Raw genomic sequence first — 13,849 nt, 5'->3', positions numbered from 1 at the left:
ACCGTGATACAAATTCAACTACATTTTTTCTCATACCTTTCCACCAAAATAATTTTCTTAATTCTTCAATCATCTTATCTCTACCAAGGTGTAAGTGAAACATTCCTTGGTGTCCTTCTTTCAAAATCTCTTCTTTCAACTCTTTGTTGTCTGGTATACACAATCTCCCGTTCATTCTTAGTTCACCTTTCTCACCCACTTCGAACGCTTCTGTCTCTTTTCTTTGAGCTCGAATGATAAACTCGATTATCTCGGGATCTTCTTGTTGTGCTTCTATAATTCTTTCGAACAAAGTCGGTTGTATAGTCATTGCTCCCAAATACTCAACAACTTGATAGTGATTAACAATTTCTAGATCTAACTTTTGGATTTCTCGGTATAGTTCCCAAGGTACCGTCATTATAGCATTTACAGATATCCTCGGCCTTCTACTCAATGCATCTGCCACTTTGTTTTCTTTTCCAGGATGATTTATGTCAACTTTAAAGTCTTTAATGATTTCCAGCCACCACCTTTGTCGCATATTCAGCTCCTTTTGAGTGAAGACATATTTCAAATTTTTATGATCAGTGAAGATCTTGCATGGTACTCCATAGAGATAATGTCTCCAAAACTTCAGGGCAAAAATTACAGCTGCTAGTTCAATGTCGTGTACTGGATAATTCAACTCGTGTGGCCTTATTTGCCTAGACGCATAAGCTACTACTTTGCCTTCTTGCATTAGCACACATCCCAAAACTTCCTTCGATGCATCATAATATACCTCAAATGCTTTCCCACAGTCGGGCATGATCAACACAGGTGTAGTCGTAAGTCTCTTCTTAAGCTCTTCTAGTGATTTACTATGCTTCTTGCCCCACTGGAACCGAACTCCCTTTTTAAGCAACTCAAACAACGGTCGGGCAATTTGAAAAATTTTCCACAAACTTCCTGTAATAGCCTGCTAAGCCTAAGAAACTTCTTACTTCAGTAACACTCTTTGGATTTGGCCATTCCATCACTGCCCTAATCTTTTCAGGGTCAACAAAAATTTCATCCTTCGAAACAACGTGCCCTAGGAAAGTGTTGGACCTCTTGAGTTTTGATGATGACTATATTTAAGCAAATATGTTTGTAGAGATTGTGTGCAGGTCAATATCCGATCTTGACTATGATCGTTGATAGCACCTATGACTTGGTCTATGGAAATGTACATGTCAAAAGGATCCAAAAGATGTTAGGAGAGTATATCGCTTGGGATGTAAAATGGAGACAGGAGGTCTACTGTTCCCAAGTTTGATGTTCTAACAAAACTGGAGATTGGAGACAGCACACTGTTCCTTTGTCGAAGTCAACTGAAAATACGTCTACTAAATTTTTGTTTTCAATTATATTTTTATTTTTAGTTGATGTATTAAATAAAGTTAATTTGTTGCAATTATAATTTATTAAAGTTAATTGGCAAAGCATTTTCCAAAATATCTAATGTTTTTAATTAACCTTTATTTTAGGATTTATATTTAGTAAATAAATTGAATTTACTAAATTTAGGAACAACAGCCGTTTTTCTGTGGAAGTTTAGAATAACCTTTTCCTAAAATTAGTAAATAGGTTACCATCCCTATTATTAGTAATTAGCAACCGTCCCTATTATTAGAAAGCTCAACCGTATCTATTTTTAGCTTAAAGTTCCAGCAGTTATAATTGGAAAAAGGAACTGCAGCTAAATTGAGTACAAGGGAACTGCTGCTTAAGGGAACAGAAGCTATTATTAGTAAACGGGAACAGCGGTTATTGTTAGAATAACCGTACACTTGAATTGGTCAAGTCTCAATTCCTATTTTCAGAGAATAACCGTAGGTTGACTTGGATTTTAAGATCCACATTATTCTCCTTATTATTTGGGTTAAGGAAATAATGGTTGGAATATTCCATTTTATTAGGGAGTTTATTTCTATAAATAGAAATCCAATTTCGGCTGTTCCTAAGTATCCAACGTATGAGCTTTCATCTATTCATGCAATATTTTTGGAATTTTTACAGGAAATATATTGTTTTAAAAATTGCCAATCAACTTATAATATTTTCTTGTGCAACTTATTGATTTTATTTTTAGAGAATTTTTATCCTTTTGTAAGGGATTTTGAGTGATATTTGTAATTAGACTTGGGTGAGTCTAAGGGGGAATTAGATAGCTTTTAGTGAAGCTAGTGTGGAGTTTAGCTTTTAGTGAAGCTAAGTTTGTTGCTTTGAGTGAAGCAATTTGAGAGAGAAGTTGGCCTAGTTGATGCGCTTCGAGTGAAGTAAGGTGTTTAATGTAATTGTAATGAGTTGCCTTAAACATAGTGGAGAATTTAGAAATCCCGTGGGGTCGTGGTTTTTCCTTCTAATTAGGCCTAGAAGGTTTCCACGTAAAAAATCGTGTTGTCTCTTTCATTATTTCGCTCTAAGTTTAAGCTTTATTTATTTTATTTAATTCCGCAAAAACAGGACAAAAATGCTTAAACTCGTAACAACAACAAAAATTCACCCCCCCTCTTGTTGTTGTACCCGTCTCTGACTAAGTCTACAGAAAGATATCTTTTCTAACCAAAATTCACATTTACTAAACTTGCCATAAAGTTTCTCCTTTCTCAATTTCTCCAAAACAATCCTTAAGTGCTTCTCATGTTGCTCTTCATTCTTCGAATACACCAATATATCATCAATAAACACAACTACAAACTTATCCAGGTAAGGGTTGAAGTATCTTTGCATGAGATCCATGAATGCTGTTGGAGCATTCGTTAGACCAAATGGCATTACTAGAAACTCATAGTGCCCATATCTGGTTCTGAATGCAGTCTTAGGAATATCTTCTTCAGCAATCTTTAATTGATGATAACCAGACCTCAAATCTATCTTGGAAAAGACCCTTGCTCCCCCCAATTGATTAAAAAGGTCGTCTATCCTTGGCAAAGGATAACGATTCTTGATGGTAATCTTATTGATCTCTCTATAATCAACGCATAGCCTCATACTCCCATCTTTCTTTCTGACAAAGAGGACCGGAGCTCCCCATGATGAAACACTAGGTCGAACGAAACCTTTTTCCAGCAATTCATCTAGCTGCTTCTTTAGCTCAGCCAATTCAGCTAGAGCAAAACGGTAAGGGGTTTTAGAAATAGGGGTAATATCAGGAATAAGGTCAATATGGAACTCTACTTCTCTTTTTGGAGGTATACCGGGTAATTCTTCAGGAAACACATCAGAATATTCTTGAATGATTGGGGTTTCTTGCAAACTAGGTTTAGGTTTCACTTCTTCAGAAATTGTCTCTAGCTGAGATTTTGAGTTCTTCCAAATACACTTCATTCCCTCGGGAGTTTCTATTTTAACAACCTTTTCCTTACACAAAATCGCCGCTGAATCTCTCTCGAACCAATCCATGCCCAAAATGATATCAAATGTTCCCAAATCAAATTGAATTAAGTCAACTGGTAAAAGATTCCCACAAATCTCCGATGGAATCATAAAAGATACGATCACACAGGTAAGGTGTACCATCAGGTAAATTGATACACAAATGGGATTTTTAAGGTTTCAAAGAAATAGAAGATATGTGGAGAAAATCACTAGAAATAAAAGACCTATCCGCTCCACAATCATAACAAAACATTTGCTGTTAAATTACCAATAGGAAATTTTCCAGAAATTACTTTACCTTCAATTTCAAACTCCTGGTGTAAACCATCATAATGATCTCCAATTGCATGCAGGCCTACGGATGCTCTAGTCTTATGCCTCTGATTGCCAAATGTTTTATTACTTGCAGCTTCTGGTGTTGTTTTGCTCTGATTGAACGTTTCCCCACAGTTATTAGCCAGATGTCCCTCCTTGCGACACTTGTAACATACAATCTTCCCATTACAATTTCGGCCTCGATGATCTTTCCACATAACCTACATTTCCACTGTGTCGGCCTTGCTACAGTCTGAAACGGGCTTATTTCTCTCACTCTTGGCCTTCTTGTACCTACTGCACCCACAAGATTCGTTCTTTCTTTTATTAAACCCATCTTCTTTTTCCAAAATACGCTCGTACTTCAAGGCTTGATTGTACAAATCATCAAAATCCTGGTATCTGGGAGTGCCTTTTTGGATCCTGAGGTTCAGACCCTCGAAAAATCTAATCGCCTTGCCCCGATCAGAGATCACTATTTCGGTAGTGAATCTAGCCAGCTCTCTGAACTTACTTGCATATTCGATCACTAACATAGTTTCTTGCCTCAGAAATAAGAATTCATTCTCTTTCTTTCTCTGAAGCGAGGGTGGGTAAAGTTGATCACGAAGCTTCTTTATAAATTGTTCCCAAGTAGAATCTATGGCGGTATGTTTTACAGTCCTCCACCATAATTCAGCAGTGCCTGTTAAGTAGATAATAGCTAATTTCACTTTCAACTTTGAGGGGCAGTTTATGGCTTCCAATAGTTTCTCCATTTCTGCAATTCAATCCTTAAAGCGAACTGGATCCGGTTCTCCATCATACTTTGGAGGTTGATGACTAGACAATCTCTTATAAAATTTCCCTTCATCATCTTCATAGGAACGACTCATCTGCCTCTCCATTAAGTTCAACAGCCTCTCATTATTCCTTTCCATCATTCTTAACTGATTTTCCAGAGCCTGGACTCTTGCATTTTGCGTCGTATCTTCAGCAAAATCGTTCCTCGTCTCTAAAGTTTCACCTCTTGCGATACACCCTCTACCACCACCTCTTGGCATCCTTTAATAAAGTAAAGAAGTGTTGCGTTAGCTATATTTTAAATCGCAAATCACATAAATTTTTTTTAAGCACATAAAACACATAAGCACATCATTTTTACATAAAAACAAATTTCATTTAAAATACTAATAATTTTTTTTTTTTTTTCAAAAACTTAATTTTCAAAAAAAACAAAGAAAACTTAAATCATTAAAATAAAATTTTAAATATTACATCTTTCTTTAATACATAATTATCGTCCATAATATAAACTACATACATATTATATCCTAATCTCACATAAACAATACAATAGCTTCTTAATAACTTCATGTAAAGTTACCTGCAGCATCTGCTCCCGAAATATGGGAACAGCCGATGGAAATCGGTTAGTTTTAAAAGAAACCGAGTTAAAAAACTTACCGCAATTATACAAGTATAGAAAATATATGCATTGTAATAAGTAATATGCAAAGATAAGTGCATCACAATAAATAATATGCAAAGTATCTTATGTATTATAGGGAATTCATTTTAAGATTAGATTTATTTAAACATATTAAACTTCTGATCCTTCTGCTTGAGTACCAGGGCGTGATTTAGTAACACTTTTGCTTGAGTGTTAAGGCGTTGAATCCGATTACTTATTTAATGAATGCAGCACATAAGATCTTTGTTTGATTTATGTAAGGGCTTGTTAGGGTGAGGTAAACCAAAACCCCTAACTTAGTGGGAGTCGTCACTCCTCCAGTACAATGTTGCTCGAGTCACAGACCAGGTTAAACAACCTTACTATGTTCGTCGTATTTTACGTGCCGGAAAACACGTCCCATGTTTTTTACATGCCAGAAGCATAGTTCGGCATTTCCTTACTATCAAGCCTTTTTACTATCATGTTACTGTTTTCATATACAAGCAACATTACAATAACATATAATAGAAATAAATTTATAACAACTTACATATAAATAATCATTTATTATTAGACTAAATCAAAACTTAAATGGGTCTTTAGTATTTATTCATAGATAAATTTTCAATTAATCTTTATTAATTTCTTAACAATCAATTTCTTAAATGTCTATTTATTATAAAAGAAAAAATAAATAGTTCCATCATAAATAAATACTAAAAATGTCTTAAAAAAAGACATATTGGGTTTATTATAGATCCTAGCCTATTTATCCAAATTTTTAGAAAATAAAATTTTATTTTATTTAATTAATTTCTTAATAGCTTATTTTTAGATTTAGTACATGAATAATTAATTTCCTTAAGATCAAAATATACACGAAATATTTTAAAATAAATAACTTATTATTAAACGAGTTGGTGTATATTCTTATTCACCAAAATAAATTAATTTTAATTATTATTTTCATTTTTCTTTCTTTTCGTCTATAATAACAATCTAGATTATTAATTTATATCTTTAAAATTTAAATATCACAAAAATAAATTAAACTTAAAGAAAATACAGTAACACTAAAATAAATTATTTTTTTCCAGAATTATATAATTTTTAACCCAATTTATGAATTTTCTTATTTTATGCGTTTTTTTAGCAAAAATTAATAATAATATTTATACGCAACTATAATTCACGAAATTAATACACAATTTATATCTCATATATATATATATATATATATATATATATATATATATATATGTATATATATATATATATGTATATATATATATATATATGTATATATATATATATATATATGTATATATATATATATATGTATATATATATATATATATATATATATATATATATATATATATGTATATATATATATATATATATATATATATATATATATATATATATATATATATATATATTTATGTATATATATATATATATATATATATATATATATATATATATATATATATATATATATATATATATATATATATATATATATATATATATATATACATATATATATATATGTATATATATATATATATATATATATATATATATATATATATATATATATATATATATATATATATATATACATATATATATACATATATATATATATATATATATATATATATATATATATATATATATATATATATATATATATATATATATATATATATATGTATATATATATATATATATATATATATATATATATATATATATATATATATATATATATGTATATATATATATATATATATATATATATATATATATATATATATATATATGTATATATATATATATATATATATATATATATGTATATATATATATATATATATATATATATATATATATATATATATATATATATATGTACATAAAAATTTTCTTTTAAAAATATTAATATTTACTATTTTAATTAAAATTATTTCAGATTATGCGGTTTTTGGCAATTAAAATGAATAATTCATATAAATTAAATTTCAACGAATTAATTCACCAAAATTTATAGAAATTTTAATTTATATATTATAAACACATATATAATTTATGGGCATAATTTTATGTAAATAAATATATGTAAGAATTTATACCTTTAATAATTTCACTATTAATCAATATATTTTGTTGCAGAAAATAATTTCACTATTCGAAACGACATTGAAAAGAAAATAATAAAACGAAACGAATATTGATTTTGTCAAAATATTTAAAATTAAGAAAAAAAAGGTTTGTTACATGGTTGCTCTTGTAAAATACAACAAAGGGGTTAGCAAGGCCCAGAATGTTTTTCCGGGGACCCACTCTGACTCCCAAGTCAATATCAGTTTAGTTCAAGTTTGCCTAATAGGTCCTTCTAGGAGCACTGTGGCTACAAGGTGGATTACTACTTAGGACTTATTTAGACATGAGTTCTTTTGTGTTTAACAACTGTTGTGCTGAGTATCAGACAAGACAATTATCCTTACTTTAAGTTTATCACAATAGTATTAATATCCTTCTGAAAATCAAAGTGGGTCTTTAAAATTCAGTTGTAATAACTCCTTAGTAATAAATTACTTTGAGTTCTTTTGTCTTTCTCTTTTAATAGTAGAAATTTGTTACCTCATTTATATGCTCCTTGATGAGTATGTATCGCCGATGATTATGCATGTAAAACATTCTTCAATTATTTCATCAATCTTCAAAATTCTCTGCTTGCCACTGTGTTTATCTTGGACGTGTCGATCCTTCCATTATTCTATTGGATTTTCCTTTATTTTCTATTACATTCTTTGCTTCTCCTTCGAACATGTGTCCCACTATCTCATAATTCCCATTTATAATGGACAAGTGTTCTCTAGCCGCACGTGAGCCTCCCATGCACTAATATTATTACATACGTACAATGTCATCTTGACCTTCCCAGATGGACGTTGTCAGATGACTATATAATCTTAACAATTCTTCCCAGATTAGTATTAATCTAACCTTTCTAGACGATCTTCTATCATAATTACTCATGATTAATGTTTTACACACACAGCTTTTATATAGGACCTTTCAGGAGCACCCCACATATTAACACTTCGACTTTTACATTTATTCCCAATTCTAAATCTCTCAAAGGTAAAAGAGTGGCTAAGCCAGAATTCAGATAAGTTCGAGGATCTCCCCCAGGAAAAAAGGGATAAGTTCGAATGATCGTGTTTGTTGTATAATCAAGTAAAAGACCATTATTATATGCAAAACTAAATAAACTTTTACCATATACATTAAGAAAGACAAATGGGTATAAAATACTACCCTTATTATCAAGAGGCAAAGTATGAAGTTGAGATGAAAATGGATTTGTTCTAGGGAAAAACTCATAATTGAAAGTGAAAAACGATGCTATATTAGAGTTCGAACAATGTGTTTCAAACTCCAATATTGCCAAGATCGAATGTATGAGGTTTTGTGACAAACAAATTAAACTATCAATGATATCGATGTTTGTAGGAGAAAGTAAAGCAATAAAACAACACAAAAATTTAACGAGGTTCACCCAACTTAGGCTACGTCCTCCGGTAGTATCTCTTATATTATCAAAGGATTTCAAAGAACTCTCAAATATGGAGAATTACAATAGAGAAGAGATATAGGCTAGTGTTTGGCTTGGGGTGTATTTTGTGGATAATTACAATGTGTGAATGATAGCTCTCTATTTATAGGAGAGATCTCACTAAGTAACATTAAGTACATTAAAACTATGAATAAATGATAATGAAACATCCCCAAGAACTTGAAGAGTCAAAAACAGCATCCTAAGAGCATTAGAGACATCGCTCGACCAAAGCAGAGGCTTGCTCGGTCGAGCGACCTGGTCGAGCGGGCTACAGGAAGTTTCTGGTTACATTCTGTCTGCTCGCTCGACCCATTCTGAAGCTCGCTCGATCAAGCGAGCAGGTCGAGCGGCACTTCAGTGAGCTTCTGACAGTTTTGCTCGACTTTGCATTGTAGAGCATCTTGAATTAAACCTTTACACTTCTTCATTAAGTCTCATAACTCACATAATTAACTCAGTAATTCATACTTTAATCATCATCATAAATCACAAATATTAAGACAAAACTTTATACACCCATTCATGACATACTTATGGGATTCCATCCCAAGAGTCACCACATGAATGCACCCATAAAATGTGCACTCAAGTCACACCATTCATAACAGAAAGCATTCAACCCACCAATAATAATAAACCCACCATTAGGCAATACATAGTTAATAGCATACCAATTATGATCCAAAAGATTGTCGGATCTCTCAATCCAATCACCATCTAGATCATTATTACAAGATTTATGATCAAAAATACGGATTTTTTTGATCACCTTCCATGAACCCACCCGTTTGAACTAAGGTTCCATTCAAGGCCGGCTATATGCTTGTGCAAGCTGTGCAGCTGCACAGGGCCCTCACGTAAATAGGGCCTCAATTAGTAGACATGTACATATTATTATAATAATGTTTCAACAAGTTCTTACTGGCGCAGTGACAAACTCCTTCATCTAAAAAATGATTTCCATCAGTCAAAATTATTTTTTTTCATATTATGTCATACCCTAAAAACACAAATATAAATTCAATATTTTCGTCTTATTGAAGTGAGATTCTTTTTTAAATTATATTGTATGAAGTATATTGTTCATTTATCATATAAATATAAACTAGTGACCTCTAATTTTTATCTACGTCGATGCTACCTTTCTAACGAAATGCGATGTGTTGATTTTATTGTCAATAGTTTACTTTAACATTGTCATATTATATTTCAGTTTTTCAAAATTAATTTAATAAATAATAAGAAATTTTTCTAAAGAACGCTATGATTTTAACAAAGTCAATAATTTTAGAATCAACAAATAGAAGGTGAAGGGCCCATTTTTTTATTCGTACAGGGCCCCCAATTCGTTTGTGACAGCCCTGGTTCCATTAGGGAGTGTAGCGCCCGAAGAACTTAATGTGTTGGTTAATATGGTTAGAGGGTGAAATGTTTTGGAGATAGGATCATAGTCTAGAGAGTATGCCATACAATTCGGGTTATTAGGGTTCCAATCATGACTACATTCTTGGGTTTTAAAGGTGAGGTTTGAGTTGATGGTTATTCTATCAAAGATAATGACATGGTCATTGTTTAAGAGTTGCATGTGCATGGCTGGTAGCCTATGCTTTCTTGTAAGAATTGCCATTGGCTGTTTTCTACCGCGATTATACTGATGGGATTTATGAGAATTAGAAGGGCGAAATGAAGATTCTAATTTTTTTTATTAAGGCAGAAAAGGAGGAAGATATTGTTATGAGACATTATATAGAATTACAAGCTACAAATTGTGTTTTGTACTTTGTATGAAGTTTTGGTTGTTCATCATGTATTATATGTATATGGGAATTGGGAAAACTTGTATGTGAGGAACGAAGATGGCAGAGGTGATTACACTCATTTAGAGTTAATTAACAATTGACCAAAAGTTATGATTTGTTGATGTGATAATTATAACCCACGTGTGAGTTGTCCTGCATCGAAGTATCTCCTACTATTCATCATATATCATAATCATTAACCCAATGTCCCGCTTGAAAACAGGTTTCGGGTGACAAAGGAAACGAACAATTCATACCTATACCCCTCCAAAGAGAAGGCCAAAGGAATGTGATCAATTTACCCTTAAATAGTGAGAGCCCTGCATGGAATGAAATATGAGTGACACTGTTGACTCAAGAGTAAAATGATGTGCAAATAACAACATTAGACAAAGTTAGGGTTTACACAATAGAAAATATATATTGAATAAATAAATAGAAAAAAGAGCAGTAAAAAGTAACTAGACGCTGCTATAGTAGGGCAAAAAAAACAACTAAAGAAAAATATTAGTATAGTCTAAAATATGAATCTGACGTTTCTAACTATTCGAATTCCTAATCAAGTCCCCAGGGAGGTGCAGCTCAATCAAATCGTTCTTAGTTTTCTCATCCCATGTTTTTTAAAGTTTTTCTCGACTTCTCTTACCCTTCACGCACTATGTTGCTTTTTATACTTCTCACAGGAAAATCGACTGTCTTTCTTTGCCGTATCCAAACCATCCTAAGAGAACATGGGGCAAACATGAATTTTAGTAATGAACCTCTATAGACGTATAAGTTGATTACCTCGTCTTCTCTTTATTTGGATTGTCAGATCCAATTCTTAAATTCTTTCATGATTTTATTATTATGTCAAAGCTAAGTAAAACTACAAAGATTTATTTATTAATAATCACTCAACAAAACTGAGCTGTCGAGATATGGGAATCGAACACCAGTAATTTCACAATTCTTAGCTAAGAACAAAGTATACGAGAACCATGTTGTAGGAATATTTTATTAAAGGGGGTATTATTTTTTGTGAGTCCTTAATAATACTAGTATATTATCATGTTCTTGCAATAAAATTTGACTTGTAATAAACTACTTTTACGTTTGGTATTCAAATGATGGCTTTTTCACTAGGGTACGTAAATAGAGATACGGGGTGAATCCTTATACATGTGAACTCCTTTTAAGCTTTTTGATGAAGAGATCTCACTACTCTTCTCTCCTTTTTTTCACCATTTTTTAGGTAATGTGTGCATCAAGTGTCGACTAATATTAATGTGTAGTGTGCTCGATATTGATGTGTTAAACCTCATGGAGCAAACCGGTTGGTGACGATTACCACCTCTGTTATGCCGTAATTTGCTTTTGAGTAGGAACGAATCAAAAAATCTTACATGTTTAGCTGTTAAAATCTTATTTCCAACAATTTGAAAGTAGATTAACTAGAAATGGTGAAGGTTTAAAGAAGATCATGTAAAAGTATATTAGATGCTTTTAATGAAATTTAGATAACAAATTATTTACCACTCAACATGTTTTCACATATTCTATTTTATGATCCCTGAGTTTGAATTGACAAGAGAATGATTAACATTTCATCACTTCAGCTTGGCTTTATGTTTTTCCAATTCTAATGAGTGGTCCAAACACTAGTTGTATCTAATTTGAGAACTTATTCAGTCATGTATAACCAATATACCCAATTAAAACGTGACACATCTAAAAAAGGACCTTTATTATTTTTTTTTACAGCGTGACATTAACAATAAAATCATCATGGTAGTAGTGAAAAAATGATCATATAAATGAATTTCCTAGATATAATCGATGTCTCTACTAATAGAATATCATTTCATGTCACAATATATCAAAGGAATAATTGGATAAGTCTAAATAATTACACTTATTATATTTTATACAAATTATAGCCCGATCATTAGTCATCAATATGAAGCAACAAATAAAGGTACAAGTTATTCTCTATTTTGAAAACAATAACGTGTTTTAAAAATGGCAACTTAAAAATCTGCGATGACTTTGAAGATTTTTTTTTAGGAAAAAACTCATAAGTGAACGCCTCTTGACCACTTATGATAATTGTGTGTATTTAAAGCAAGTTAGGACACATCTCTTAAATTTACGACAAAAACAAGTGTTAAAACTTGATGACCAAGTATAAATGGGCAAAAGAGTGCTAAAACAAGTAGCGCTTGTTTGGAGGAAAAAACTTTTCCAAAGCTTATAGTCCAGTTTATAAAAGTAAATCTCATCATATTACTCTTAGGCATAACTTAGTCCAATGAATAATCATTGATGGGGTCATCACTCTTGATTTTGTAAATACTAAGTTCGATTAAATTGATTTTTAACAAAAGCTATATATGAGTAAGGATTCAATTAAATAAACGATAATTGCAATTGAATTGTGTCAACCAAACTCAAAGGGAAAACTCAATTCACACTCAATTAACCAACATCGTGTCTTAAATTCGATGTGGTGTACTTCTCTTTGATGTTTGTAAGCACCAAGTTATAGTGACCCAACGTTGTTTTAAACTAGAGGTAGTCATCTAATCACGGGTATATTATAAACGTATGGAGAACCTACCTGTAACAGTAGTCATCTAGTAGTCAGGATTTGCACATAAACTATGATAACCTTTTAATAAGATACAAACAGGACCATCATAAATATGTTAAAAAAATGATATTATGTTATTTGTTCGATGTGTACTTCATCTTTAAGTTGGCAAATATTTTTTATGACTCAAATACACAAGGATATCATTTTGACATGATCACCTGTAAAGTATGTTGTACTAGGTTTTAGTTCAATCTGCAAGGACATTCGCATTGATGCATGAAATCTGATTTTTAAATTTAGATTGTTGTTGGAGGGAAATGTCTTAAAACGTTCTAAATGCGAAAGGATTGTTGGAATTCAGAACAAGTTAGAACATATCTCTTCAGTTATGAACTTAGTAGGACAAAGCAAGTGTTAAAACTTAATGTCTAAGTATAATTGAGCTAATACGCAACTAGAAAGCACGGGAGGAAGAATTACATCGAACGAGGCAAAAGAATGCACAAACAAGCAGTGAATCAGTACAAGTACTCAATTACGCAAACCAAATAAATTTAATTCCATAATCCATTTCACAACAACATTCTCATTATTCTTTATTTTCTCGACTTATTACAACAAAATAATTTTGCAAATGTTAAATTTTATAACAAAAAATACAAAAAAATTAAAGTAAAAAAATTAAATTTACCAAAAAAAAGGCTAAA

At 31.3% G+C, this 13,849-nt stretch overlaps 1 pseudogene; it reads right to left on the bottom strand.

Annotated features, from left to right (window-relative positions):
• Window positions 1-10,395, bottom strand: part of LOC130810859 (aldehyde oxidase GLOX1-like) — a 22,378-nt pseudogene extending 11,983 nt beyond the window's left edge.
• Between the last annotated feature and the right edge of the window lie 3,454 nt (window positions 10,396-13,849).

This window comes from Amaranthus tricolor, chromosome 4 (genome assembly GCF_026212465.1).
Source record: "Amaranthus tricolor cultivar Red isolate AtriRed21 chromosome 4, ASM2621246v1, whole genome shotgun sequence".
Taxonomy (NCBI): domain Eukaryota; kingdom Viridiplantae; phylum Streptophyta; class Magnoliopsida; order Caryophyllales; family Amaranthaceae; genus Amaranthus; species Amaranthus tricolor.
This window is presented reverse-complemented; position numbering and strand designations above follow the sequence as displayed.